Source organism: Lontra canadensis, unplaced genomic scaffold, assembly GCF_010015895.1.
Source record: "Lontra canadensis isolate GAN:19392208 unplaced genomic scaffold, GSC_riverotter_1.0 scaffold36, whole genome shotgun sequence".
NCBI lineage: Eukaryota > Metazoa > Chordata > Mammalia > Carnivora > Mustelidae > Lontra > Lontra canadensis.
Window position 1 is genome coordinate 12,625,042 of NW_022631030.1, and position 26,039 is coordinate 12,651,080.

General features: G+C 40.2%; 1 protein-coding gene across 1 annotated transcript in view; it reads right to left on the reverse strand.

Annotated features, from left to right (window-relative positions):
• Window positions 1-8,653, reverse strand: part of ETS1 (ETS proto-oncogene 1, transcription factor) — a 123,872-nt gene extending 115,219 nt beyond the window's left edge. Inside the window, exon 1 of the mRNA XM_032868898.1 lies at window positions 8,585-8,653. The gene's annotated coding sequence lies outside the window, so the exon portion shown is untranslated. The remainder of the gene's footprint in view (window positions 1-8,584) is intronic.
• Window positions 8,654-26,039: the final 17,386 nt, after the last annotated feature.

Consider the following 26,039-nt stretch of genomic DNA (forward strand, 5'->3'; position numbering starts at 1 on the left):
ACTAATACTCTGTTCAATGTTCCTCTGGGTGTTTTTTAATGTGTCTTTCCGAATGTAAATATAACATATACACATGATCATAATTTTACTTTCATGGTATAATTTTCTATATGCTATGTTGTTATCTGCTTTTTTCATTGACATTTGACATGATGTTATGAAAATTTTTCTACTTCAAGGAATATAACTCTACATTCCAAAGTTTATGGCTGTCGAGTATTATGCTCTATGTATGCATTATTTTTCACTTAATGAGTCTCTTGTTACTGTATAACTGACTTGTCCCAGTTCCTTGTCATGATAAAGGTTCTAAAATATTTTCTCTTGTCATTAAATACCTACAAGTGGTATTGTTGGAACAAGGAACGAGTACAAAGTGCCTTCCATAACAGAGAAGCCAAAGTTACACAGCCACCAACAACGGCACTGTGTTCTAACTTTGACCTTACCCTCCAGTCTTCCTGTTAATGTCACAGGTCAGGAATCATGGCTACAATCTATGCTAGATATAAAGATGGCACATGAAGGATTCAACTGTGAAGTAAAGCTATGACACATAAATAATGTAGATAATTTGCTATGTAAGAATTAAATAGATTTGCAACTAGGATTCAATATCAAGAATTTAGGATTCCCGTCAATCTGTATTAAAAAGACACCCTTTTGGGGCGCCTGGGTGGCTCAGTGGGTTAAGCCTCTGCCTTTGGCTCAGGTCATGATCTCAGGGTCCTGGGATCAAGCCCCACACATTGGGCTCTCTGCTCAGCAGGGAGCCTGCTTCCCCCTCTCTCTGCCTGCCTCTCTGCCCACTTGTAATCTCTCTGTCAAATAAACAAATAAAAAGTCTTAAAAAAAAAAAAAAAAAGACACCCTTTGGGCCTAGAATGCAGGAGGAAAAGAATTTGACTTCCAAAAGGACTATCCATTCAAAGAAAAATAACAGAACCTTTGCCAGGCTAAAGACATTGCCATCCATGTCAAGGCAACACCTTAAATTTCTAATGAATAGTTTGAGTTTCTTTTTTATGAATGCCATGAAAATCTGGTTTTAAAGACTCAGAGGGAGCATTCCTTCTTTTGGGAAGCTTTCCCTGAACCCCCTAGGAAGTTAGATGGACACTCTCGACCCTCCTCCACAGGACTCAATGTAACAATATGCCTACTTCGGTATTTGCTATTTGGTTCAGAGTATTTCCTTTATAAATGTCTGTTTCTTCTCCTCAATCCTGAGCTGCTTGAGAGTGGCAACAGCCTTTTCATATGCTACATAGTAGACATGCAACACGTTTGTTGACTGAATGAAAGAACCTGTTCTTGAAATAGAGTTAGAACGTGTAACACAATGTCTCACAGCCTGAATATACTCAAGAGAGTGAAGATATCTCTAGAACAACAACAACAAAAAAGACCCATCACTTGTGATGACATGTGTCCATATGCAACACTAAGATTAGACTTCTTCAATGTTCACTGCATGCAGGATCATATTTTTCTTTAAAAAAAAAGATTTTATTTATATGAGAGAGAGTGAGCAAGAGAGCAGAAAGGGTAGGGAGGAGAGGAAGAAGCAGACTCCCCACTGAGCAGGGAGCCTGACCCAGGACTCCATTCAGGGACTCTGGGATCATGACCTGAGCCAAAGGCAGACACTTAACCAACTGAGCCACCCAGGTGCCCCAGAATCATATTTTCCTTTAAACTAACAAATGCACCAGATTGACAAGTTTATCTATTGTACCATTCTCTCTCTTAACTCTCATAAGTAGCTCACTGGTATTTTTCCAGTCATTTTGTAGATCTCTCCTTTGATCTGGCAGGGTAACTAAAGCTGCCAAGTTCAATTCCCCCAAGAACACAAATTTAAGCGTATTTAGATCATTTCCTAAGGAAACTTTGTGATTACAATAAGGAGAAAAGAAAAATAGTTCGAGGGATTGGAGATGGTTTCTCTTCCTTGCTCCTAAATTTTAAAGAACTTCATTGTCTTGACTGGGTATTTCAACAATACAGTAGTAAACATTCCTTCTTATTTTAAGTGGCCAACCCTGACCCATAAAGGCAGTGTTCTCATTTGCCTTCTGTGTCTTAAACCAAACAGGCCACCTTCACTAAATGCACAAAGCAGCCACTCAGGGTACAGCTAGCATTGCAGTCTTACTTCTCCCCCGCTTCACTGATAATTAGTGCTCCAAACCTTACTTGAATAGAGGCATGAACATGACTCATAGCCATCTCTTATTTCTCTAAACCACCCCCATCTCCTAACTAAGCATAACACTTTCAAGTTCTGTATAAATTGACATAGCTCAACCAATCTTTCTTGGAAGACTATAAATAAACTCATGTTATCATACAATTGCAAGAGTATATTGTTTTGCCCTTCCTCAAGGAGTAACTCGTAAATATGTCCTGAAAAAGAGAGAGAATATGAGATGGTTTTAGTCTGTTGTACCATAGCAATTAGGAAATAAGGAGTACCTCATAGACTCTTTTATGTTTCCTCCTCATGGAAACAAATCCTTCCCAGTCACACTGCTGGAATGGCATTGTCAACAGTGGGCAGAGTGGAGTTGCTTCTCATAAACATCAAGGGATACACCCAAACCTGCCTGCTCTTAAATGCGAGGAATTTATGAACACAATATTAATCCTAATCCCTGAAACGTAGCAGAAACTGGCACTCTACTTTTTTCTGGGCAATCAGGCTTCATGTGGGAACATCATCTGGGAGACTAAGGGTAGCAGTCAGTACCCTATTTTACAGTAAAAGTGCCCACAGCCTCATCTCCAAATGTCATTCGTCAAATGCTGTATTTAACCACGAAATTCAGCAAATGATCACAGTTGGCCACCATGCACATCATAGTTATCTATGAATAGCTGAATCGATAAATTAAAATTGTTTCTTACTAAGAAACTAAAAACAAAAAAAGAGCAAGCTAGAGAAATGACATTAAGTACTTGCTGCTTCACAGTGACAGATCTAGCGGAGGTCACGTTATATGAGATTCTTGGCCAAGTGGAATCCAAAGAAGGTCTGCAAGACTAAAAATGTCACCTCTAACCCAATGGATGCTGCCAAAGAAATCCCTAAAGAGCCTAGAATTTTAAATAATTACTTTTCTACTCACAGCGTGGAGAGTACATTGGATACAATCTAGAATATGGAGATGGTTTGGGCTCCTAAGAAGCGCTCAACAAGACTGAAAGACATCATGAACAGAGGTAGCTACTAGGAAGACATGAAAGGGGAACAGGATAGATTTGAATAATGCCCTTTTCAAACTGAACCAAGGGAGACCAGCTGCCTCAGATCTCTCAAATCCAGCAAGAAATTTCTTGGACTATGTCAGATGGAGATTTTCATGGTGTTGTTTTATTTGTTTTACTGCCCAAACTGTAAGGTTCAAATTTTCTGAATATGATGTTCAACAGCTTGCTGTCCTTCTTGCAGAAAGAGGGACTTTGCAAATTTAGTCAACTTTGGAGTTGACCATCATGCTTTGTTTGAATACACTGGGCTCAGAGAGGTTAAGTTTATCAGCAACTAAGAGCTCTGGAGTTAAGGACTGTGGGTGAACCGGCATCTCCTCACTGAGCCTATGGCCAAAGGCAAGTTTGTTAAGCTCACAAAGTCTCAGATTCCTCAAATATCAATTGGAAGTAATAATACCCATCCTTTCGGGATCATTGAGATGGGTTGGATAAAATAAACGTGCTTAGCAGAGTGCTTTATGCATGATAAAATGGTCAACAAATAGTGGTTCTTATTTATTGCTGTTTTGTCATAAAGCCTAGCACCAGTAAACATTCATACTTTCATAGTCATAGTGAGTTTTATTAATTATTATTTTCAGTGCCCAAAGGAGCAGACACTCTTCATTCAGGTATTAGAGCTAGAACCCAGATGGCCGAAATCCCTTGTCCCTTTTTCTAAAGGACTTGCATTTAAATAATCAGAAAAGGATTCCCTTCCGTAAGCAGAGGTTGAGTAGGCATTAGTTAAGAATTTCCCTGGAGAAAAGAGCCACAATTTCTGTTGAATGGTAGTCTATTTGTACCATTGTTATGCATAAAACCGAGAAGTAAGCATTTTTCTTACTGCGAGGAGCAAACTCACTCAGAGACTGCAAGGCACAAAGGGGGAGATATGGTAGCCTCTCAAGTCAGCCCGACATGTTTTTGACTTAAATGTCTATCTTTGGTGGAGTAACACTTTAGCAACTAGATACAAAATAAAGAAGTAGTCAGCTGCTACAGAAAATACTGCAAGAATTTTTGTTCATTCGCGTTTTTTAATTTTCTTGTGTGTGTTTTGGTTTTTCCCTCTAGAGCTGCGCTTCCCCCAACTGATTTGCATAGGAATCACCTGGGAATCGCGTTACAATGCAAAGCCTGAGTCAGGAGGTCTGAGGTACAGGCGAAGGTCTGTATTTCCAGCGAGATCCCACGTGATGCTGATGTTGTGGCCCAGAGGACCTCAGTTGGAGGAGCAAGGAAGTGTCTGGACAAACTTGGTTAAGTTCATGACTGATTACAACAAAGCAGGTGTTGAGGGGACAAGGCCCCCTGAGGATCAGGCAAAAAGACATCTGTGGCACAGGCTGAGCAGAAGTTCGATTTTTAACTTTGCGACAGTACAAGCCTGGCCAGGGAAACCCGTGCGGCTCAGGACCTGTCCCTGCCCCCAAAACCACGTGCCCGAGGATGGGCGCGTCTGACAAGCCTTCTAGCCTTTCCTAAGAACCTGTGGTTGTCGTTACTTAGCCTCGAATGTCAAGAAACTGCCATCGCTGTTCTCTCCCCATTGACAGGAATCCTTTCGTTTAAAAGGTCACCAGGGGCACCAGAATATGATGAAGGAAAATAATTTGCATTGTATTTTTCACAATTTTAAACGTCCTAACACTTTTGGAAACTCTCCGGTTTGTGTTTTGCGACTTCTGAGGCATTGGAGATGATTTCCAAATGAAAAGGTCAAAAAATTTAAATACAAAAAAAGGCTAAAATTCGGGAGGGGGGGTTCTGCTTTTCCACATCACTTGAAAATTTCTAGATTTTATTTCTCCCATTGAGAATATTTTCTTGACATCTTCACCAAGAGGTCACTTCTTGACTCTCCTAGCGAGTACTATCCCAGCCTTCTCCTCTAAGTTCTTGAGACAGCAGCAGCCCTTAGTCAACTGGAATATCAAATCTATCCTCTTCTATGAGAAACAAAATTGATCAGAAATAGATGTCATTCCCTGCTCCAGACATGATTTCTTGCTACCTGAAGTCCCAAGACACTCATAGACTGTGTCACATAGTTTAGCATTCATATTGTCTTTTATTTTCAACCTCTTTTCAGGTAAGACCTTGCCTCCTAAAATAAAATTATGTTGATCTTAGAAATGGAACATCCATTATTATTCCTTCAGTATCTATTACATCACCCAACACAAGGCTGGAGACAACACAGAAATTCAATCGATATTTGTCCCAAGAGACACTGGAGGAGAGATACGCTGATCTGGTCAACTAGACCTTTAACTTTTCTAATGGTCAGTATCTCTCTGACAATGAATGGTCAATCTGCAGATTCCCCTTTGGAAAAGAGGCCTATTCCATAGTATTCTCCCAAATAAGAGCAAATCATGAGTCAGAGCAGAAGAATTCAGCCTAAACTCGTGTCATTATCTGAAAGCTATGAAGGTTGCTTTGCAGTACAGTGCCAGCCCCAACGTCTGGACTCACAGCCCCTTGGTTCTAACCGGGTCCTACTCTACCTACATTGGTCATATCACCAAGCTCAGGGTCTTCAGCTGTTAAATGGGAATAACAAGGATGTCCACCTCAAATACTTCGATGTGGGTTAAATGAAGTAGTCTGTGCAAAGCACTCAGTAAGGACCCCCGAGCATACTAACTTTAAGTGCTCGATAAATATTAGGAATTATTTTCCTCCTGGTGGGGAAAGTGAAGGAAACCAGGTGTGATACTCGGAGAATAATCCAAATTAAAAGCTGGAGTTCCCTAAAGCTACATTTTCAGTGGAGCAGGGACGAAGGAGATGAAAAGACACAAAATGAGTTGTTTTCGGATCTGAATTTTCCAAGGATCGAAAACTCACAAAATTTGCCTTCAATGCCACTAAATTGTTGCATACCACATTCAGTTTGCTCAAATACCAAATACTTTTTAATTTCTATATGGAAAGAAAGAAAGCAGGGGGTGCGGGTGTGTGTCCCAGCTTCTGGGATATCACCCTTCCTCAGGCTGTTTGCTGCAGAAATGGGAATTTTCAATGGGTAATTAGAAAAGGAGAGTCGTTGGGGTGCCTGGGTGGCTCAGTGGGTTAAGCCTCTGCCTTCAGCTCAGGTCATGATCTCAGGGTCCTGGGATCGAGCCCCACAACGGGCTCTCTGCTTGGTAGGGAGCCTGCTTCCTCCTCTCTCTCTGCCTGCCTCTCTGCCTACTTGTGATCTCTGTCTGTCAAATAAAAAAAATTAAAAAAAAAAAATCTAAAAAAAAAAAAAAAGAAAAGGAGAGTCGCTGTGGAAAACAGATCTGTTCATCAATAAATAAAATCAGGAGGTACACCAGAATGGGAATTTTCAGTAAGAAATTCAGGCATACACTGTGGCTTTGAGTATAACCAAAGAGAGGAGTGTCAGGACTAATCATCCCTACCATTCCTCTGTCTTCTGCCTTCCCCTCCCCCAGGGACCTGCACCCACACACCCAACCTGTTACAATATTACTTAGGACCGCCCCTCAACAGGATTGGCACTTTCACTCTCTATGCTGTTTACTCCTGTTCTCTCATCTTTGTGGAATAGGTGAGGCACAAATCATCATTCCCATTTTAAGAACAGTCAGGTTAAATACCTGTTCTCCGTTACCAAGCCAATCTCTAATGGGACCCAAATGCACATCCACATTCTTGATGCCAAATCCAGCGGCTGGTTCCAGTTCTGACCCTGTTCGCCTTTGAACTTCATTATAATCTGAGGCAGGCAACCGGCCCAGGTCCATGCTCTCACCCAGCTCTCCAGGGTCAGGCATTACCAGGTGTTGAAGGAGGACCCCCTTTGCCCACCTTCTTCCAGACTCTACTCTCGGACCTTGCGGCCCCTCTACCCACTAGCGCGTGGGTGGAAGGAGCCTATAATCAGACTCTGCCTCCCTCCTCCTCAGCAACGGAACCAGGACGGAAGATGCTGTGTGGCTGCTTTTCTTTTGGCTGTTTGTTTTTTCACTACTGAGTTGGCAAGGATGGGAGTTGTTGATTTACAATTAGAAACAGCATGCTTCTTCAAATATTAATATTAATAACTACAGTACTGAACACATGAAAAAGGCCTTTCATCTTCAAAGCACTTTGCAGACATTAACTCATTAGCTGTCCCTTCCCTCCATTCAGGAACAACAGGTAAGTAAGAATCTCAACAGCAACAGTGGCCACCCTTCCAACCCTCCACGCATAGGACCCCTGCCTGCAGAAGGGGAAGGTTTGCTTTTTAGGTAAGAAGGAGACGACACAATCCGGAGCCACAACAGATGAAGAGTCATTTTACGAATCATGTGGAATTGCCAGGGTTATCATTTTAGAGGCTTTTTCCTGTTGTTTCGGTGATATGTCGCTTTTCGGTTGCCCAGCAATGGTATGAAATAAGGGGGAAAATGGTTTAAAATTAAAAAAAAAAAAAAAATCTTACCCGAAAGGCAATAAGGAAAATCTACAAGTGAATGCCTTGATCTCAATAACCCAGAATCTTTTTGAACAGTTCATTCACGTTTAAGGCTGCTTTAAAACGTGGGGTAACAGGGGCTTGTTAACAGCAGATGAGAAGCCACAGAGTGGCAATGCAGGATAAAATCACCCAGTGGAGTGGAATGGCCATCCATACCCCCTATGGTTTCGTAGCAGCGCCAATGAAGTCCAGCTCTGCGGGGGAGAGGAGAAAAGCCCCGTGACTTTGAGACTCTCCCTGTCTCAGCTACAGCCCCCAAAACAGGCAGAACATGGGAGAACTAGGAGTCACAAAACAGGGAAAAATACCAAAAAAATACAAAACAGAAAAAAAAAAAAAAACACAAAACAAACTGGCTAGTTTGGCTTGCAAGATTCAAACCTGTGGCAATTTCCTCTCTACAAAAATTCATTAAGCTGCGAGGCAGAAAAAAAAAAAAGAAAAAAAGCAATAGGTTTGGTAGGAGTGAAAGAGAAAAAAAGGCATTTCTATGTTTAACTACGGCTTTATTTCTTTGGAGCTGCTCCCATATGCAAGGAAAATTCAGAGTTTCTGACAAGTAATCTGCGAGTCTCTAAAACGTGTGTGATTTTGCTTTTATTAAGCAGGGAGAAGAGTGAAACACTCTTGATTTCAGACTATTTTAAGAATGTTAAGAAGTATTTTTGAAAATTGTTATTAAGTTATTGAATGGAAAATATCGGAACATGTGAAAAGAGAAAGAGAAAACCCGCCTGTATCCTGAAAGTCCCCATCAATTCACTGTTTAATTCCCCAGAATGAAACAAAAAGGGGGGGGGCGGAAAGGAAAAGAACAAAGTTTTAGGCAGAAACTCACACTTCACTTACTACTTTGCCGGAGAGCCTGGGTGAAGAAAAGGTCCTGAGTGAGCTTCCCTCAGTGTCTGTGGTCTCTTTCCAACTACCTGCAGGAATCCTCCGCTTGATGGCTATAGAGGATGCAAAGACCATAATCTTTCTAATAGAGCTGCCTCCTTAAATTGGGGGGTGTGGTCAAGGCCGGGAAAGCTGGGAAAAAAGGCAGTGTGCCCCAAGCCCTTGACACCGCGGAGGCAGACACTGGAACAGGCTCTTTGGTCTAGGTGGAAAAGCAAATGTTGTTACTGGCTGGGGTCACACCGAATCACACCTTATTTTCTATCCTTCAAATTATCCTTCAATTAAATATAATGCAGCCATGGAGAGTAATGGGGAGGGAGATGAGCCAAAGAGAACCAGCTCAGTGGGATAACCTGTCTCATCCTCTGCTGATGCATTAGATTTACTTTCTACTGAATATGTGAATATTCATGGATTCTATGGAGTCCCATTAACCTAGGCAAGGGGTCTGGAAATGGAAAGCTTGCTGTAGAATCAGGTCCCCAAAGGCTGTCAGAAAACAGGATATCTACCAAACAGTCACCTGCTCTGGCTTATTTAGCTCTGTTAACCTGATGTGAAATGTGATGTTTCCTAAGGAGAAGGAAATAATTATATGGAACGGAGCACTGGGAATTCTTAAAAATAAAATTAAAATACCCTATTTGTGTAAGTCTGGTCTTAGGTGATGTCTAAAATAGATTAGTTTCAGTGGTCCTAACTCTGGCACAACAATTAAAGGACAGAAATGTTCATATATTTCCCATTTAGAGCAAATGTGAGCAGTGTGAAAATCATACATTTGTTTTAGGTGAAAATATACAGCTTCTTTTATTTACATATTCGGAACCATGATAAGAATGTTACATTCATGTAAAATCATTTCTAGGAATTTGGTTATTTTGTTAAGAGAAAAATTTTTTGAAAAGTCATTATTTGGCTGCTTAATTTAAGAGTTTTATCCTAAAAGATTCTATCTTTTTTGAAGAATAGATGGGAGATGGATTTGTCATGGTTGGCTCCTTTCCCCTTCTAATGAAATCACAAATGCACAACTTGGAAAGTCTATGAAAATCTAATAAATGTCCCTCAGACCAACAGCATCATTATCCTTCACTCTATAAAGCTAGCAATGTAGTTAAGATGGTGTTGTAATTAAAATGAGATTTTGCTGCTCATCTTTTGTCTATGCACTTTAATATGGCTTCAAAGAAAGGAAGAGATAATGCCATTTGGTGCAGTATTGTCTAATAAATGTCTGTGCCAGGCACTGTGCTAGACACTGGAAAAAATAACAAGTTTATGCTGTCGTGGGAAGATAGACATAAATCAACCATTGCAATACAGTGCAAGACATGCTATCTAAAAGCTCATGGTCAATTAAACCCATCACAACTAATTATAATTGTATTTACTATGTTTACAAGACATTTGGAAAAAAAAGCAGAGAAGACATGGATTCTTGTCCTCCAAGAGTACACGGTGTGATTTTTAAGAAGTTCTGGAGTTGGACATTGTCTACATAAGAATTCAACAGTCAGCAATGCTTGAGGACCCTAGCTCCCTCCTCTACCTGTCATGGTGAGAAAGAGCATAAACTAGAAATCTGAATGATGCCAAGTAAGTCATCACTGTTGTAAGTTGCCTGGCAATGCCCAGGAAAGCAGGAAGTGTTGTTTAAAATGGTATTTTCAAAAATGCAACATTAGATCGGTATCCACAGGCAATAAATGAATGAAGCTGAATCCTCATCTCACACTATATACAAAAATTAACTCAAAATGGATCAAAGACCTAAACATAAGAGTTAAAACCATAAAGTTCTTAAAACAAAACATAGAGAGACACTTCACAACACTGGATTTGGCAATAATTTATTGGCTAGGACACCAAAGCCCAGGCAATAAAAGCAAAAATAAGTGAGCAGGAATTCACCAAAATTAAAACATTTTGTGCATCAAAGGACACCAACAAGAAAGTGAAAAAAAAATGGGAGAAGATATTTGCAAATCCCTGATAAGAAATTAATATTCAGAATACATAAGAACTCCAAACAAAACAAATAACTCCATTACAAAATAAGCCCATTACAATATGGAGTTTTGTACAAATAACCCCATTACAGAATGGGAAAAGGACTGGAGTAGACTTCTCAGCAAAGATATGCAAGTGACCCATAAGCTCACAAGGAGATGAAGAGGCGGTCAACATCACTCATCATCAGGGAAATGTAAGTCAAAATCACAATGAGATACCATGTCACACCTATGAGGAGGCTCTTATTCAATAAAACCAAAATAGAACAGTACTAGGAAAGAACAGGTGTTGGTCAAGACGTGGAGAAAGTGGAACCCTTCCACAGATCCTGGTGAGAACATAAAACGGGTGTAGCCACTATGGAAAATAGCATGGCGGTTCCTCCTAAAATTAAATGGAGAATCATTATAGGATTCAGAATTCCCTTGTAGGTATACAGCCAAGAGAATCAAAAGCAGAGACTTAAGCAGACATTTGTATACCAGTGTTCACTGTAGCATCACTGACAGTAGCCAAAATGTGGAAACCACCCAAATGTCTGTCAAGACATGAATGTATAAGCACAATGTGATGGTTACAAACAACGGAATATCATTGAACCTTAGAAAAATGAGATTCTGACATACTGTGACATGGATAAACCTTAAGGATAGCATGCTAGACAAAATGAGTCAGACCCAAAAAGACAATTATTGTATGATTCTACTTCTACAAGGTAGCTAAAAGAATCAAATTCTTAGAGACAGAAGTAGAATAAAATCGACAGGATCAGAGGGGAGTGGAAAATGGAGAGTTAGTGTTTCATGAGGACAGGGTTTCCCTTTAGAATGATGAAAAGTTCTGGACATGCAAGGTGGTGGTAATTACTTCATACCACTGAACTATATGGTTAAAATGATGGGGCACCTGGATGGCTCAGTCACTAGATCATGTGATTCTTGATCTTGGTGTTGGAAGCTCAAGCCCCACACTGGGTGTAGAGATTACTTAAAATTAAAAACTTAAAAAAAAAAAAGATGGTTAAGTGGTAAATTTTATGTTGTATGTATTATACTAAAGTTTAACTTTTAAAGATTTTATTTATTTATTTATTTAACATAGAGAAAGAGTGAAAGAGCACAAGCAGGGGGAGCAGGGGAGGGAAAGGGAGAAGGAGACTCCCTGCTGAGCAGGGAGCTGGCCACAAGTTTATATCTCAGAACCCCAAGATCATGACCTGAGCCGAAGACAGATGCTTAACTGACTGAGCCACCCTCGTGCCCCTGTACTAAAGTTAAAAAAAAAAAAAATACACTGACTTGAAGAAGAAAATGTAGGTTACCAGGGTAAAGTAGTCCATCTGCAGAAGGAATGCTTTCTGATCGACATGGATGGTATGGGACAAAGGGAATGATCCTCCAGAAGAAAAGGGTATGTACCTGTAGCAGCATGGGATCTCCCCACTATATAGAGCCCCTCGGTCAAGTCATTTTTCAAAGAGAAGATAACATACCAGCCCAATTTCATGAGGTTGTTGAGATGACTGTATAATTGGATGATTAGTATAAACAATTAACTGCAAAGGACAAAGCTGGTTGTTCTTTTCCATGCTCTTGGATATCAAATTCTATGGAGAAGGACCTCAGGAAAGATGACTATATATTTCAAGATACTCAAGGAAAAAAATATTTAAAAACCCAGTTACCTAGCAAACATATATCTTTGGGAATATCATGGGAAAGAGTTAAATTGAAAGAATTGTTTGCTTCTCTAAATATCTCCATAGCCCAGCCTGAAGGATGGTAGTTTCGATATAGTTTAGACACATTTGGAATAGAGCCTGAATGAATTTCTAGAATAATTACCAAACGATTTGCTGCTCTTACTGTGAAGAAATCTTTTTCCTTCTCTCAGCATAACAAATGACATTGCAAGTTTGTATTTCCTAAGAGGAAAAATGGAGAAGAGAGGGAGGGAGAGGGAGAAGAAGAGGGAGAGGGAGAGAGAGAGGGAGAGAAGCAGATGCCCCGCTGAGCTCAGAGCCCCACAAGGGGCTCGATCTCGGGACCCTGAGATCAGGAACCAAGCCAAAACCAAGAGTCATATGCTTAACCAACTGCACCACCCAGGCACTCCAGCAATCCACATTCTAAACCGCCATCTGCACACAAAACAAGTTTGAACTCAGCAATGGCATTAAATTTAATGAGAAACTAAGCAAAATAATCATTTATTGCATTGTACATACTATCTCTTTTCTCCTTCCATCTCCCTGAAAAAACCTCCGATGTTTAAGAAGACTCCATACATGCAGGAAATCAGCATCTAAACATATTATCAAAACTGAGTGGAGGTAAAATCCAGATACCGTTACAAATGCAGTTGTCACCAAATATAGGAGAGGCCGCAAAAGATAAGATGAAAGGAGAGCAGGAAACAGAGAACCTTTGTCTATTCACGCTCCAGCTCTGGAACTTTTTATCCTGTACTTTGTAATGAATCTATCTCCCTTCCGTGATCAAAAGCCAAGTCTATGTCTTGAGCCCCAGACGGATCAGCAGTGGCACACACACGTGTGTGCACACATCTGGCTCCCAGGTGCCTGTCCTTCTCTGTGCCAGCGAGCCGATGGAGAAGCTAGAGTTCTTGGCATAGCCCTCCCAGGACCCCGTGGTTGCTCGAACCAGCTTTCCTGTTGTTTCCGTCCTCTCTCCGATGTAAAATGGGCCTGGAAAAAGGCCCCAGATAGACACTCTGCAACGTAGGTTAGATCAGGCTTGTGAAAGACACGTCACCATCCTGGTTCTCTTGGGTTCACGGAACATCCTTTGAAATCCACGAATTCGAAAAGTTCCTACAGAGCAGAGCGGCTGATGGTAAGGTATATTGGAGCCCGCAGAAACCCGTCTCTAATCACTCTCTTTTTGACTGTGTTCCTTTTTCTGTTCTTTGCCACTGTGTCTCTTGTTCCCTCCTCCCTCAAAAGACCTTTACTTTTTCCCTCTGTCAATCGACTCTGACACGGTTAGCTTTAAATCTCTATTTTTTTTTTTTATTTGAGAGAGAGAGAGTGAGAGAGAGCATGAACGAGGAGAAGGTCAGAGGGAGAAGCAGACTCCCCGTGGAGCTGGGAGCCGGATGCGGGACTCGATCCCTGGACTCCAGGATCATGACCTGAGCTGAAGGCAGTCGCTTAACCAACTGAGCCACCCAGGCGCCCTAAATCTCTATTTTTAATTATACAATTAATTTGAGGTTGTAGTATATTCAAACAACACACAAGAGTGTGGATAAAAGCTCAGAACTACCGCCCTTGCCCCCTTCCACCTGATCTCACACCAAAAAGGTACCAAAAAGGTAATTTACGGTTTGATATGCAGCACCCCCCTCCCCACTTGTCCCTACGCCTTTCTCAAGAGTTATGTATATGCATTGTTCTGAGACTTCCAGTACATTTCCTGGTGTTGTCTTTCCACATTTCTCAATGGAGCTCTCTCATTCATTTCAGCAGGAAGTCTAATCGTCCATCACATGGCACGTGAATATGGATGTCATGAGTCTAACAGGTTATGGCTTGACAGGTCTAAATATCATACCTACAGAATGATACCATTTGTTTGCAATCTGAAAGCACTAATCACCTACGTCATTTCTGGTGGCATGGGAGATGTTTGTTTGCTTTATTCTTCTTACATGTTTGTGTTTTCTGCTTTTCGTATAAAGTTGTGTTCCATTTGTATTAAGATTAGCAAAATTTTCAAGTGTGTGATTTTATTGGTCTGATCAAGATCACAGTAGAGCACCACATTCTAACACAGTGTGATAGACTTGAGATTATACTGTCCCAACTTGAATCCCAACCCTCTTCTTCTTATGTTACCTTGAGCATGTTAAGTTTTCTGACCTTTAGTTCCTCCAGTGGAAAACAAGGATAGGGATATATACACCTCAGGGATTATTGTGAGAATTAAAGAAGCATTGAGGCTAAGTATTTAATCAATTAAGTTTGTACCTGATCAACATGAAACATTGTTATCAATGGCAGCGTAGGCTTGCATTTCCTGGCCACCATGCCCCATGAATCCTGAGAATGCACTTCCTTCATGGCTGGAGTGTTGGGCTCCTGCTCCTGACAGGAGAGCCTGATGCAGCACTGAGTAATGCAATTAGGACAAGCTTGCTGAGAAACGGGGTCCTGCTGGGTTTGTACAAGGCCAGCCACAGCTTCTTCGTCTTGGGGCCTCCCAGCAAGAAATGTTGCCCATGTTAATTTTCCCTTTAGAAATAGTCCAATGATTACAGATTGAGTCCAGTCTTGGAGTCAGGCCCTCCTCCCCAAGATGATAACAGCACCAAACTTGAATTTCCCCAAGCAGATTTTCTAGTCCTCATTTAGAAGGAAAACCACTTTCAATGGAGGGACACAGAGACCATTAATCTATTTCTTGATTTAACTAGATAAACTCCTTCTTCTTCATGGGAGGCTGTCAGGGTTTCTGGGAAGCAGTCTGAGCTCTGCTTTCTCTAGGTGCTCAGGACTGGTTGCGTCTGCGTGAACGTACGCTCTCTCTGTGCCTTGGACATCTCTCTATTTTTGCCCCTTACCTGGACCAAATCAGTAGCATCTGTTCAGACAAGATACGCTTTCCAGAACAGCACCATCATGACAACAATTGCAGCAGCTATGAGCTTGTGAGCTGGGAAGAATCTTGAGGGATTCTGCATCCTCATCACCTTTCAAGTAAGTAAACAGAATCGGGGAAATCAATCTTCTAGTTAAGAAAGTTAATAAATAAATTTGTGACTTCTCTTCAAAGCCAAAGCATTAGCCTATTTATAAGAACCATTGTCAGCTGCATCTTGAGCATCCTGGGTAAGTCTAGAGGTCTATGTTTGAAGCTAGGGTAACTAGCACTACAGGAGAAAATTCAGATTAATTGAACTGTCGATGAGGTTATTGTCCCGTTTTTACATCAGATGCCTGGAGACTCAGTACACAGCTCAGTCCCCAGTAAACCAGGGAGAGGAAAGAGCAATCCAATGTACCACCAAAATATCACCGTGGATTTGCCATTTCAAAATGTGCTGAGGACCAGAAGTCCAGTTAACTGCAGTCAGCTACAGGCATAAATGCATTGAGAGATTTATAGAATGCCACATTCATCAGTTATTAGTGGGCTCTCTTATTTTGGCCTGGTGCTGATGAATGATTGGAAGTAGATTGGTTTGTTTTGTGCTTTTTGGAACACCATGTCCATCAACTGCCAGGTTTGCTGTCGACATCTTTATCCTTGATGCTTCTCTTTCTTCCTCAACATAACCAAGATGATTCCTGAACTCAGGGACCAGGGGGACAAACCAAAGTGATCCATATGTCTACGCCATTCACCCATGTGTGGTTTCAACCCGAATTCTACCTCTATGAGGAGGCTTTCTCTAATCACACCCTCTTCCCTCTCTCACTAGATTGTCTTCTCATGACATGTTTTAAGAGCATGTCTTTCTCTTTTGTAGCAAAAATGATGTTGTAATTACTTGTGTAATGTCCATCTCCTTTGTTTATTGTAAAATCACGGGTTGGGGGAATGGGGAAGAAATGGATCAGTCTTGTTTATCATTCTTCCTATAGCTATTATCATTATACCTAAGACCTAAAGTAAAGGCTGTATAAATATTTGATGGATGGTTGAATGAGTAGATGGATGGATAGATGGATGGATGGATAGATCGATGGAAGGAACAAAGGAAAGAAGAAAGGAAGAGTAGATGGATATTTGAATGTCATCTCTACATTCTCTAATTTGCCTATAATTTCTTAACTTTGGTTCTTTGATCTTTAATTCTCCTTTCATTGCTCCTGTATTGTCACATACTTTACCAAACTCTGGCACCCAACTCTGTCCCCAGAAAACACATCACACAACTGTTTCAGCATGAACTTTTTCCCAATCAACATAAAAATAAACCTGTCAGGAGAATAATTTATCTTTTACATAGCATGAAGTGAAGTGAAGAACTGACAGTTAACCAGAAAATTCAATCTGTGTAAACAGGCAGAATGAGTCACCACTTCACACCAGATTTCTTTTTGTCTGTTATCTGGGTAATTCAGCCTACATCTGGAGTGTTTTTCCTTTACTATTTGAGTAGAAGCATCAGTACAGCCCTCATCTTATTTTTCCTTAAGGATGAGAAAAATAGAAGTAATTGACTTGTGATTGCTGGGCTGAATCTAGACTGTTGGGTTTTGTTTCCCTCCTCGTTTGTTTGCCAAGAGTTTCAGGTCTCACAAAAAATCTGAAATGTGTTACTCATTTTTATCAATGGCTGTTGGGAACAGAAAACTCTTCACAGTGTATAGGTGTATAGAAAAGGGATCCCAGGACTGATTCAGAATGAGACGAGCATAGAATATGGAAAGAAACACTGTGATTATACAATACAATTTTTAACTTCCCTTATTGCATACAAATCAGTTATCTAAAACACCCATTTCTTTCTTTCTTTCTTTCTTTCTTTCTTTCTTTCTTTCTTTCTTTCTTTCTTTCTTTCTAAAGGGATAGCTAAGGAAATCACATAAGTTTGAACTCAAACGTTGCACCAATCAGAAAACATCTGGTATAGCCAACAATGCTGACCTTGCTCCCAGGGAGAAGCTTGTGACCAGAAGAAATTTAGCTCATTATGCAATAAATTGAAGTCCTAATTAAGGTTGCCGCCTCTTGCAATTTGAATGATAGCCCACCCCTGGCCAAAGCACAAAATAATTCAGTGGAGCACTTTTTTTTTTTTAAGATTTTATTTATTTATTTGACAGAGATTACAAGTAGGCAGAGCAGCAGGCAGAGAGAGAGAAGGAAGCAGGATCCCTGCGAGAAGAGAGCCCGATGTGGGGCTCGATACCAAGACCCCCGAGACCATGACCTGAGACGAAGGCAGATGCTTAACGACTGAGCCACCCAGGCACCCCTGGTGGAGCACTTTTTATCTTATTTTGATGGCACTTCAAACATGGGTTTTTAGAAATTCTGGGTGTTTGGATAAAAGGTACCTCCAAAGAGGGCCAAAAAAAAAAAAAAAAAAAAACCCAAAAGAGTAAAAGTGGAAAGAAAAGTATTATCGCGCCTTGCTTAGTGTAAGGCAGAATTCTCTGGTGGGTCAGAGGTAGAGAAGGGCTGGTATTTGCCCAGATTGTACACGTCAGCTCTAAAGATGAACAAAATTCAAAGAAGCTTTGAGTGAAGAATTTATATTGCAATCGTGCTCTTCCCCTTAAATCACTTCCCAACATGGAAATTCAAGGACTTTAATCTTGAATCCAAGAACAATTCTGCCTTCTATCTCTTTTTCCAAATAATTACCTTTCTTATTTTTCTATTTATTTTTTTAAAGTTTTTTAAATTGGGGTGCCTGGGTGGCTCAGTGGGTTAAGCCTCTGCCTTCAGCTCAGGTCAGGATCTCAGGATCCTGGGATTAGCCCCCTATTGGGCTCTCTGCTCAGCAGGGAGCCTGCTTCCCCCTCCCCCTCTGCCTGCCTTTCTGCCTACTTGTGATCTCTCTTTCTCTATCAAAATAAAATAAAATTTTAAAAGATTTTTCTAATTAATTAATTAATTAATTTTGTAAGTAGTTTAAAGATTTATTTATCTGACAGAGAGAGAGCTCAAGCAGGGGAAGCAGCAGAGGGAGAGGGAGAAGCAGGATCTCTGCTGAACAGTAACTCCGACATGGGGTTCGATCCCAGGACCCTGGGATCATGACCTGAGCTGAAGGCAGATGCTTAACCAACTGAGCCTCCCAGGCATCCCTATTTATTTATTTTGAAAGAGAGAGAGAATGGGAGGAGGGGCAGAGGCAGAGAAAGAGAATAAGTATCAAGCAGACTCTGCACTGAGCGAGGAGCCTGATGTGGGGCTTATCTCATGACCCTAGGACCATGACCCTGAGATCATGACCTGAGCCAAAATCAAGAGTCAGGCAATTAACCGACTGAGCCACCCAGGTGCCCCAATAATTACCTTTTTTATCTGAAAGTAATAGATGTTTACTGTTGAAAATATGGGAAATAGGAAAAAGTAAAAACAAGATTAAATTCACCTATAATCCTCCATTCTGAGGTAGCCAATGATAATAGTTCATAAAGACAATTTTTTTCTAGTTTCCTTACATAGATAAGTATTTTTAATTTATATAAAATGAAATAGATCGTATTACATGTGATATTTAACCTACCTTTTTTTTTAAAGATTTTATTTATTTATTTATTTATTTGACAGAGAGAAATCACAAGTAAGCAGAGAGGCAGGCAGAGAGAGAGAGAGAAGAGGAAGCAGGCTCCCCACCGAGCAGAGAACCCGACGCGGGGCTCGACCCCAGGACCCCGAGACCACGACCTGAGCCGAAGGCAGAGGTTTTAACTCACTGAGCCACCCAGGCGCCCCTAACCTACCTTTCTTAGTTATAAGTCTTAACTTCTTTTTAATGCCATTAAATGGCTGCCCTCAATGGCATTTTTAATGCTTCATGAGATGCTTGTATGTATTCCTAAAAAGTCCAGAAATTTACTGTAGGACCGAGCTTTCATTTTATACTCTACGGATAATTAAAGAATCACAGGACCTGAATGCAATTCCTAAGTCTACTAACTGGCTGTTATGTTTGGGGGCAAGGTCTCTGGGCATTGGTTTTTTTGATCTGTGATGTAAAAGGTTATATAGTTAATTTCTAGAAAGTCCAAGAGAAGGACCTTGGGGACATAAATTATATAATGCATAGTTTCTTAACTATTCCTCTTTGCCTATATGTCTACTCCATATGAGAGGGATTTCCCCTTTTCCTTCATACTTTGATTTGTTTTCCTTTTATTTTTCCATTTCCGTTCTCCTGAAACAATGAAATGTGATGCCTTTGATCTGCTCATCAGAAGATGGGTGGCTGGATTCTTCTTCCCCGGCTTCTGCAAACTTGGCACCACTCTCCTGCTGTGAAATGCAAGGTCTGTTTGGAGCCCCAGGCCCCAGACAGGTACTCATACAAGTACTTCTGCCACCAGGCTCACTGGAGCTCCATGCCCCTGGTGTAGAAAATCAAGTCCTGGAGCTTCAAGTAAGTTTCTGCCTTCTTGAAGTCTCCAGCCAGACTATAAGAAAATATAAAAAGCACATTCATTTTCTTTGGACCAAGAACAGAAATGTTAATCTCTCTTGCTTTTAAAGGGCCCAGTAAGGATTTTGTGTTCCACATAAAAGAGAAGCTAGGAAGAGACAATGTTTTTCCACTGTAACTTATGAAAATGGATGGGGAACTCAATTTGCCCATGAATTGGAATCTAAAGGAATTCCTGAGGTCTGATATAGTAGTTCAGAGAAAGAACTGTCAGGTTCCCTGAAACTTCTGCCTGCAATCCTATAGCACTGAGTTCCCAAGGTATCTTTCATGTCCATGGCCTGAAAGGAAGGGTGACCCTCCCCCATCCCTGCTACTTCAGGTCTCACCAAACTATCCATATAACGGGCCCGAGACTGACAAAGATCAAGAGATGAAGCACAGATCTGAATATTATCTCTGTAGATTTCTGGAGTCTGTCAACTTAGGTATCTCCACAAGAGCCAACATCTCACCAGAGAGTTTTCTGTAGCCCATCCATTGAGAAGATGTGAAGAAGCCTCTGATGTTTTGCTTTTATCATGAATTCCCCTGACTGCAGAGACTTGTGATTCTGGTGTGAAATAGGAGGAGAGTGAGGACTAGTCCTGGCACATTTCATTATCTCAGGAGGTGCTGATATTCCCACATATCAGCAAGCAGGATTCCAAAGGATGATGGCATCAGATCATGGAGTATCTTGGGAGACATTTCCTTCCTGATTATTTCTCTCCCATCCCTGTCAGTGTTACTAAACACAGCAAGAATATTCATGGAACCAGGCACCACTCCCCACTCTGCAGCCTAGGATCCTAGCAGGTCTTTTCTCATTGAGATGTTGCAAAATAAAATGAGATAATAGAGACAGAAAATGCTTTGAAAGTCAAACGCTTTGCATATGAAAGGGATTAGAGATTTTGTTTATGATAGCTCTGATGAATCCTGCCTTGTCTCATTGCAGCAGTCTGTTCTAATATTTCATTGTTAGAATTGAAATTGCCTCATAATAGACAAGTGTCATAGACTTGAATCAGTAGATAAACATTAAGGGGAGCATATTTCAGATCAAAATGATGAAGTGCTTTTGAACATTTAGAGAGCTTTTGAACATTTGGAACCATTCAAAAAAGAAATGAGTGCCTGGAAAAGCACTGGGTAAACTGAAATAGAGCTGGAGAACCAACCAGCAGGGATGCTGTAGAGAAGTTTCTTGCATTGTACCAGACAGCTAAGGTTCCGTCCGGCTCAGAGAATCTGTGAAGCCACTATTATGATGATCTCTACTGCTATTTTTAAGTATGTAAAGGGCTGTAATGGAGAAGATGAAGTTTTTTATTCCAAAAGCATCAAGCTAGGCCTAGTTGATGGAAGGTATAAGAAGCTGAGCTTTGGCACAACAGAGAAACAATATTCAAGCCTTTATAAGTAATTACTTGATTCACACTTGAGTAGATGTAACTACGGATGCGTAATGAGACCAAAGCTAACCCACGAGTCTTAGACCACAAAGTCCTGATGTTCAGTCCAGTTCTGGGTTCCTGTCTCATGCTTCCTTCAGTCCAAGACCACACATACTTGGAAAACTCATATTTTAAAAATCAGAGGAAAGCCATACAGTGGTGACCACTCACTAAGAATCCTTTCATGGTCTTTCTGCCTTATAACCCCTTCCTTTATTAGACTCTGTCTCTTGGGGGGATGGGGAGGGATTAAGTTCTTATGCTTGTGCTACTCTCAGACCTCCAGCAACTAGATTTAATTGAGTAAAAACTCTTGATGGGAATTTTCTATTTGTTGTTAGGTGTTCGTGCTTTTACTACCATTTGGAATGCCCCCGTAACACAATCCTACTCAGTTGTCACCTCCTCTCTGAATCTTCCCTGCCTGACTTTATCTTATCACTGCCAGGAGCACTGTGGGATCAGGTGTTCACCTTCCCAATTCACATTTTCAATTACTTTGTACATAAATACAATGTGTTTGCTGGCCTTACACATTACTTACTTGTGTACATTCAGGGTAAGGATGGTGACTTACTTATCTTTGCATCTCTAGCATCTTACTTGGTACTTGGCCCTCAGGAGCCTCCCAGTATAGGTTTATTTGATTGAAAATATACATAGGTTTTAATTTATTTTAGAGCCTAGAAGGTTAGTTGTGAATGGATCCTGTGGCAGTCTCCAAAGCAACAAAATATGAGCATCTTAAAATTTTAGATACAGTTAGGAATCTCCCCAAATGCCTTTTTGATCTACTATGGAAAAGGCTGAAAGACCAAGAAAGTTCCTACCTCAGTGCCTTTGTACCTGACCTTCCTGCTACAGTTCTACATAGTTGCCCCTGCCACTCCTCACCTGTACAAAATAAAAAAATCTATCCCCAACCTCAGTATTCCCCATCCACCTTACTGTTTCATTTTTCTTCATAGCACTTGCTTTTTCTGGACCTACTTATGCATTTGTTTATTGTTTGCTGCTTCTCTCATCATAAGGAAAGACACTTTGTAGGTTTTGTTCATTGCTGTATCCCATAGAAGAATGCTTGGCATATAATAAAGGCTCGGTATGTGTTTACTAAACAAGAGAATGATGAATGAATGAATTGTTAAAAAAATATGATTTCCCAATAAAAATTTAACATCCTACTCGGAAAAAACTCAAAGAACTCTCCTGGGACAAAGAGCAAAATATAAAGAGATGCAAAATATCAAATGATATAAGTTTAGAGACATAGAAGATCAACTTGGGATGTCCAAACTTCACCTCAAGAAGTTTCCCAAAAGAGAAGAGAGAAAATAAAGGGTAGAAAATATCAGAAGAACATTTATGAGAGCCGAAGAAAGTCACAATCTTTTTTTTAATTTCAATTTTTATTTACCTTTTAAGTATCTCTACAACCAACATGGGGTTCAAAGAGATCAAGAGTCACGTGCTTGACTGACTGATCCAGTCAGGTGCCCTGAATGTCACCAATCTTATAATTGAAGTTTCATCCAAGGATAAGATAAGATTCAAAAACCTTTTAGAAAGAAGGTAGCAAGTCATTTACAAAAGAATGAGAGTAAGATTGGCACCAGGCTTCACATTACAAGCACTGGATGATAAAGGATAATAAAGTCATGTCTTAAAGATTTTGAATAAAAATTATTTTGAAACTAGAAGTCTATACCTAAGCTATCAAGCAAGTATAAAACAAAATAAAAACAGTTTCGGGCATACAAAGAATGTGAAGAGTTAGTTTCCATGAAATCTTTCTGAGAGGAAAAATAAGATGTACTTCAGCAAAATAAAAATAGAAACAAAAAAAAAAAAAAAAAAAAGAGGAGAAAATAAGATCCAGGCAAAAGGGGGCCTTATCCAGGAGACAGGTTTATAGTAGATTTTAAAAGCAATTAAAGAACAGGAAAATATCTTTAAAAGAAGGTAGATTTCCTTGTAACATATAATTTATAAAAAGTTGGATAAAAGGTGAAAAAATAAATTGCTTTAATTAATAAGGAAAAAAAGCAATCAGAAACACCAGGAAAAACAAAAAGGTATTTAAGAAAATCTATGATGAAAAAGAAAATGTGATCTGATTTTAACTGATTTATGGAATAAGAAAGAGAATTCTTTAACTCCTAAAATTTGTCATGCTTTTCATTGGCACACATGTATATGACATAGAATTATACCTCATTCTATAAAGTCTAATTACGCAATTTGGTTCTGTGGTGAACCATCTTAATATAAATACATAATCTTAATACAAATGAGATATCAATTTTTGGTATCAATCTATAGACAAAACATGACTGACTTAATTATGGTTACAAATGAATGCAAATGTAACTTTGATGATATGAAGAGGTAGAGAGTATGTAGAAAGGTAGAAAAACATAGGAGTGCTAATTTCCTCATTTCTCATGATCAGAGATGTTATCTAAAGATGATGCACCAAAAAATAAAAATTTGAGATGTACTATTCAAATTTACAGTGATAACTAAAACAAACACCTAAAAACTGGAAAATCACTTAAAGATTCAGAAGCTAGTGAGGTTGGGTATAGTGTAAATGAACCACATATTTTATGTTTTGTATTGATGGTTAATTGACATGGTTTAAAGTTATTAAGTCAAGAAATAACAGAAGTAAATTGCATAAAATATGGAATTAACTATCAAAATACTAAAAATAGAAATAGTTTAAGTGGCTACCTTTTGGGCGTGTGACTCACTATGAAATGGGTATGTCCACTTTCACTTCTCATTTCATAATATCTGTTTTGTTTGGCTTTTCATTGCCTCACAAATATATACATATTATATATTAAAATCTCTGCTTTTTAAAAAGATACTATTTATGTTGGGAAGATACTGGCTTATAATCATTTCTCTTATGACATTTGAGGTGTCAGCATGAGATAAGCCTGAGCAAGAAAATCCTAAGAATGAACATTTGTCTTTATTTTTCTGATTTCATTTATAAATGCTATGAGGACCTTTGGAAAGACAACAGAAGTTGGTATTAAAAAATAGGAATCTTAGATATATCTCTTAATAAATTCCTATATCTCTATCTTCTCATCTTTCAGTGGGGTCTTTGCTGATGTTTTACTCCTTTATTCAGTGTCCCAAGGAGATGAGAAGTTCAAATCCCAAACTATAGGAAACACTGCTGGTGGTTGTTTTCAGACTGCGTGAACCAGGAATTGTGGAAAAGAGAAGGGTGGTCTTTATGAATTTGTGGCATGCAAATGAATGTGCCAAATGTTTAAATTACTCAGTGTGATTTCTAAGTCAACAGCTTCCATGCTCCTTGTGGCATAATCAAATTTCTGCATGAAGAGCTGAGTTACTGAGTGCTCTGCCGCCGGCCGCCCACCCAGCTCACAGCACACCTCAAAAACACTGAGGTGGGGCAGAGTGGAGAACTTTCTTCACAGAGACCTGTAGCCAGCCTCATCCTCCTATCTCAAAGACCTGGATTTTTGACATTTTTCAAAAGGCTCTGGATAGCCATCCATTCTATTGCATCAGGCTGTGAGAGGACAGTGGAAGGTGTCTTGCAAAATTCCTCCCTCCCCCACTCACATGTATGGCTTTCCTCTCTCTAAACAAAGGGCTCTCCAGTTTCCCTTTCCAGAGTGGTGGTGTTTCCACGGGGTACATTGGGTTGGGGTGGGGGTGGACAGGAAATCTACAGAAAATAGAAAACAAAAATGATTTGTGCAAATTCTCATCTGGGAAGCCGGCATTCCTGGTTGCCTGCATTTATAATATTAAGGGGGAAATTACAAATAAGGCAGTCAATGAGTTAGTATGAATCAGATCTTTGTTCTTTGGCAATCCCTGCCTGGAAAGCTGAGTTCAGCTTTCTCATTGACTTGCGGCATCAATATTATAGAAATGGATTCAAAACGAGCCCAACGCCCATTCTCCTACCACCAAGACAGAAAAAGTAGGAGAGGGTGGCCACACAGCTGGATCCCCTGTGGTCTGGCTTAGGAAAGGGGCAAACTCTATGCAGTGCCTATGTACTCCTCAAAAATCTGGAAAAGAAATGAGAAAACGGTCCCATGGAGGGACCTAAGAACAGAGAAAGGGAGCCAATAAGAGTAATTTCTCCTGGCTCTGTTATATGCCACCCACATCCATGGGCTAGATACTTTCTCTGAATGCCAAAACTGCCCTTCCCAGTCACCCTGTAGCCAAAGAGTAGCTTGAGAAGGCAGCCAGAAAATGCTACAGCCCAGGCAAGCAAAAGAGTTTGACTATGTACAAGACCATGGGGTGGAAAGAGAGAAAGGTAAATACATTTGTAGATCCCTTTTGAAGTTCAAAATGCCTGCACTTTTAACTCGTTTGTCCTCCAGATAAATTTGCGGAGCAAGCTGATTTTCCCCATTTAATAAATATTGAAAGAGAAGCTTCGGATTTGATCTGGATCATAGCCATTCTGCACAGATAGGATTGCTCTATCCCTTGGGCTTCTTGTTTTATGGTGTTTTCCCCAGAGCACATTACCAGTAGATGTCATTATCCGACCAGCAGATAAATGCTTGACAACAGAAATTCTAGCCACTTGGTGGGAAGGCAAGGATCAGGGGGAGCTTAGCCAGAATTAGAAAGGCTTGAGAACTGTCTTCCCTCCACAGAGCTAGAGGACTAGATTTCATATGATTTCCCAACATCTTCTTATTTCCTTACTTATGGACACTCAGTGACACCACACTGCCTCTCAGATCTTCTATCTCGTTGAGCCCCACCACCCCCAAAATGGAGGT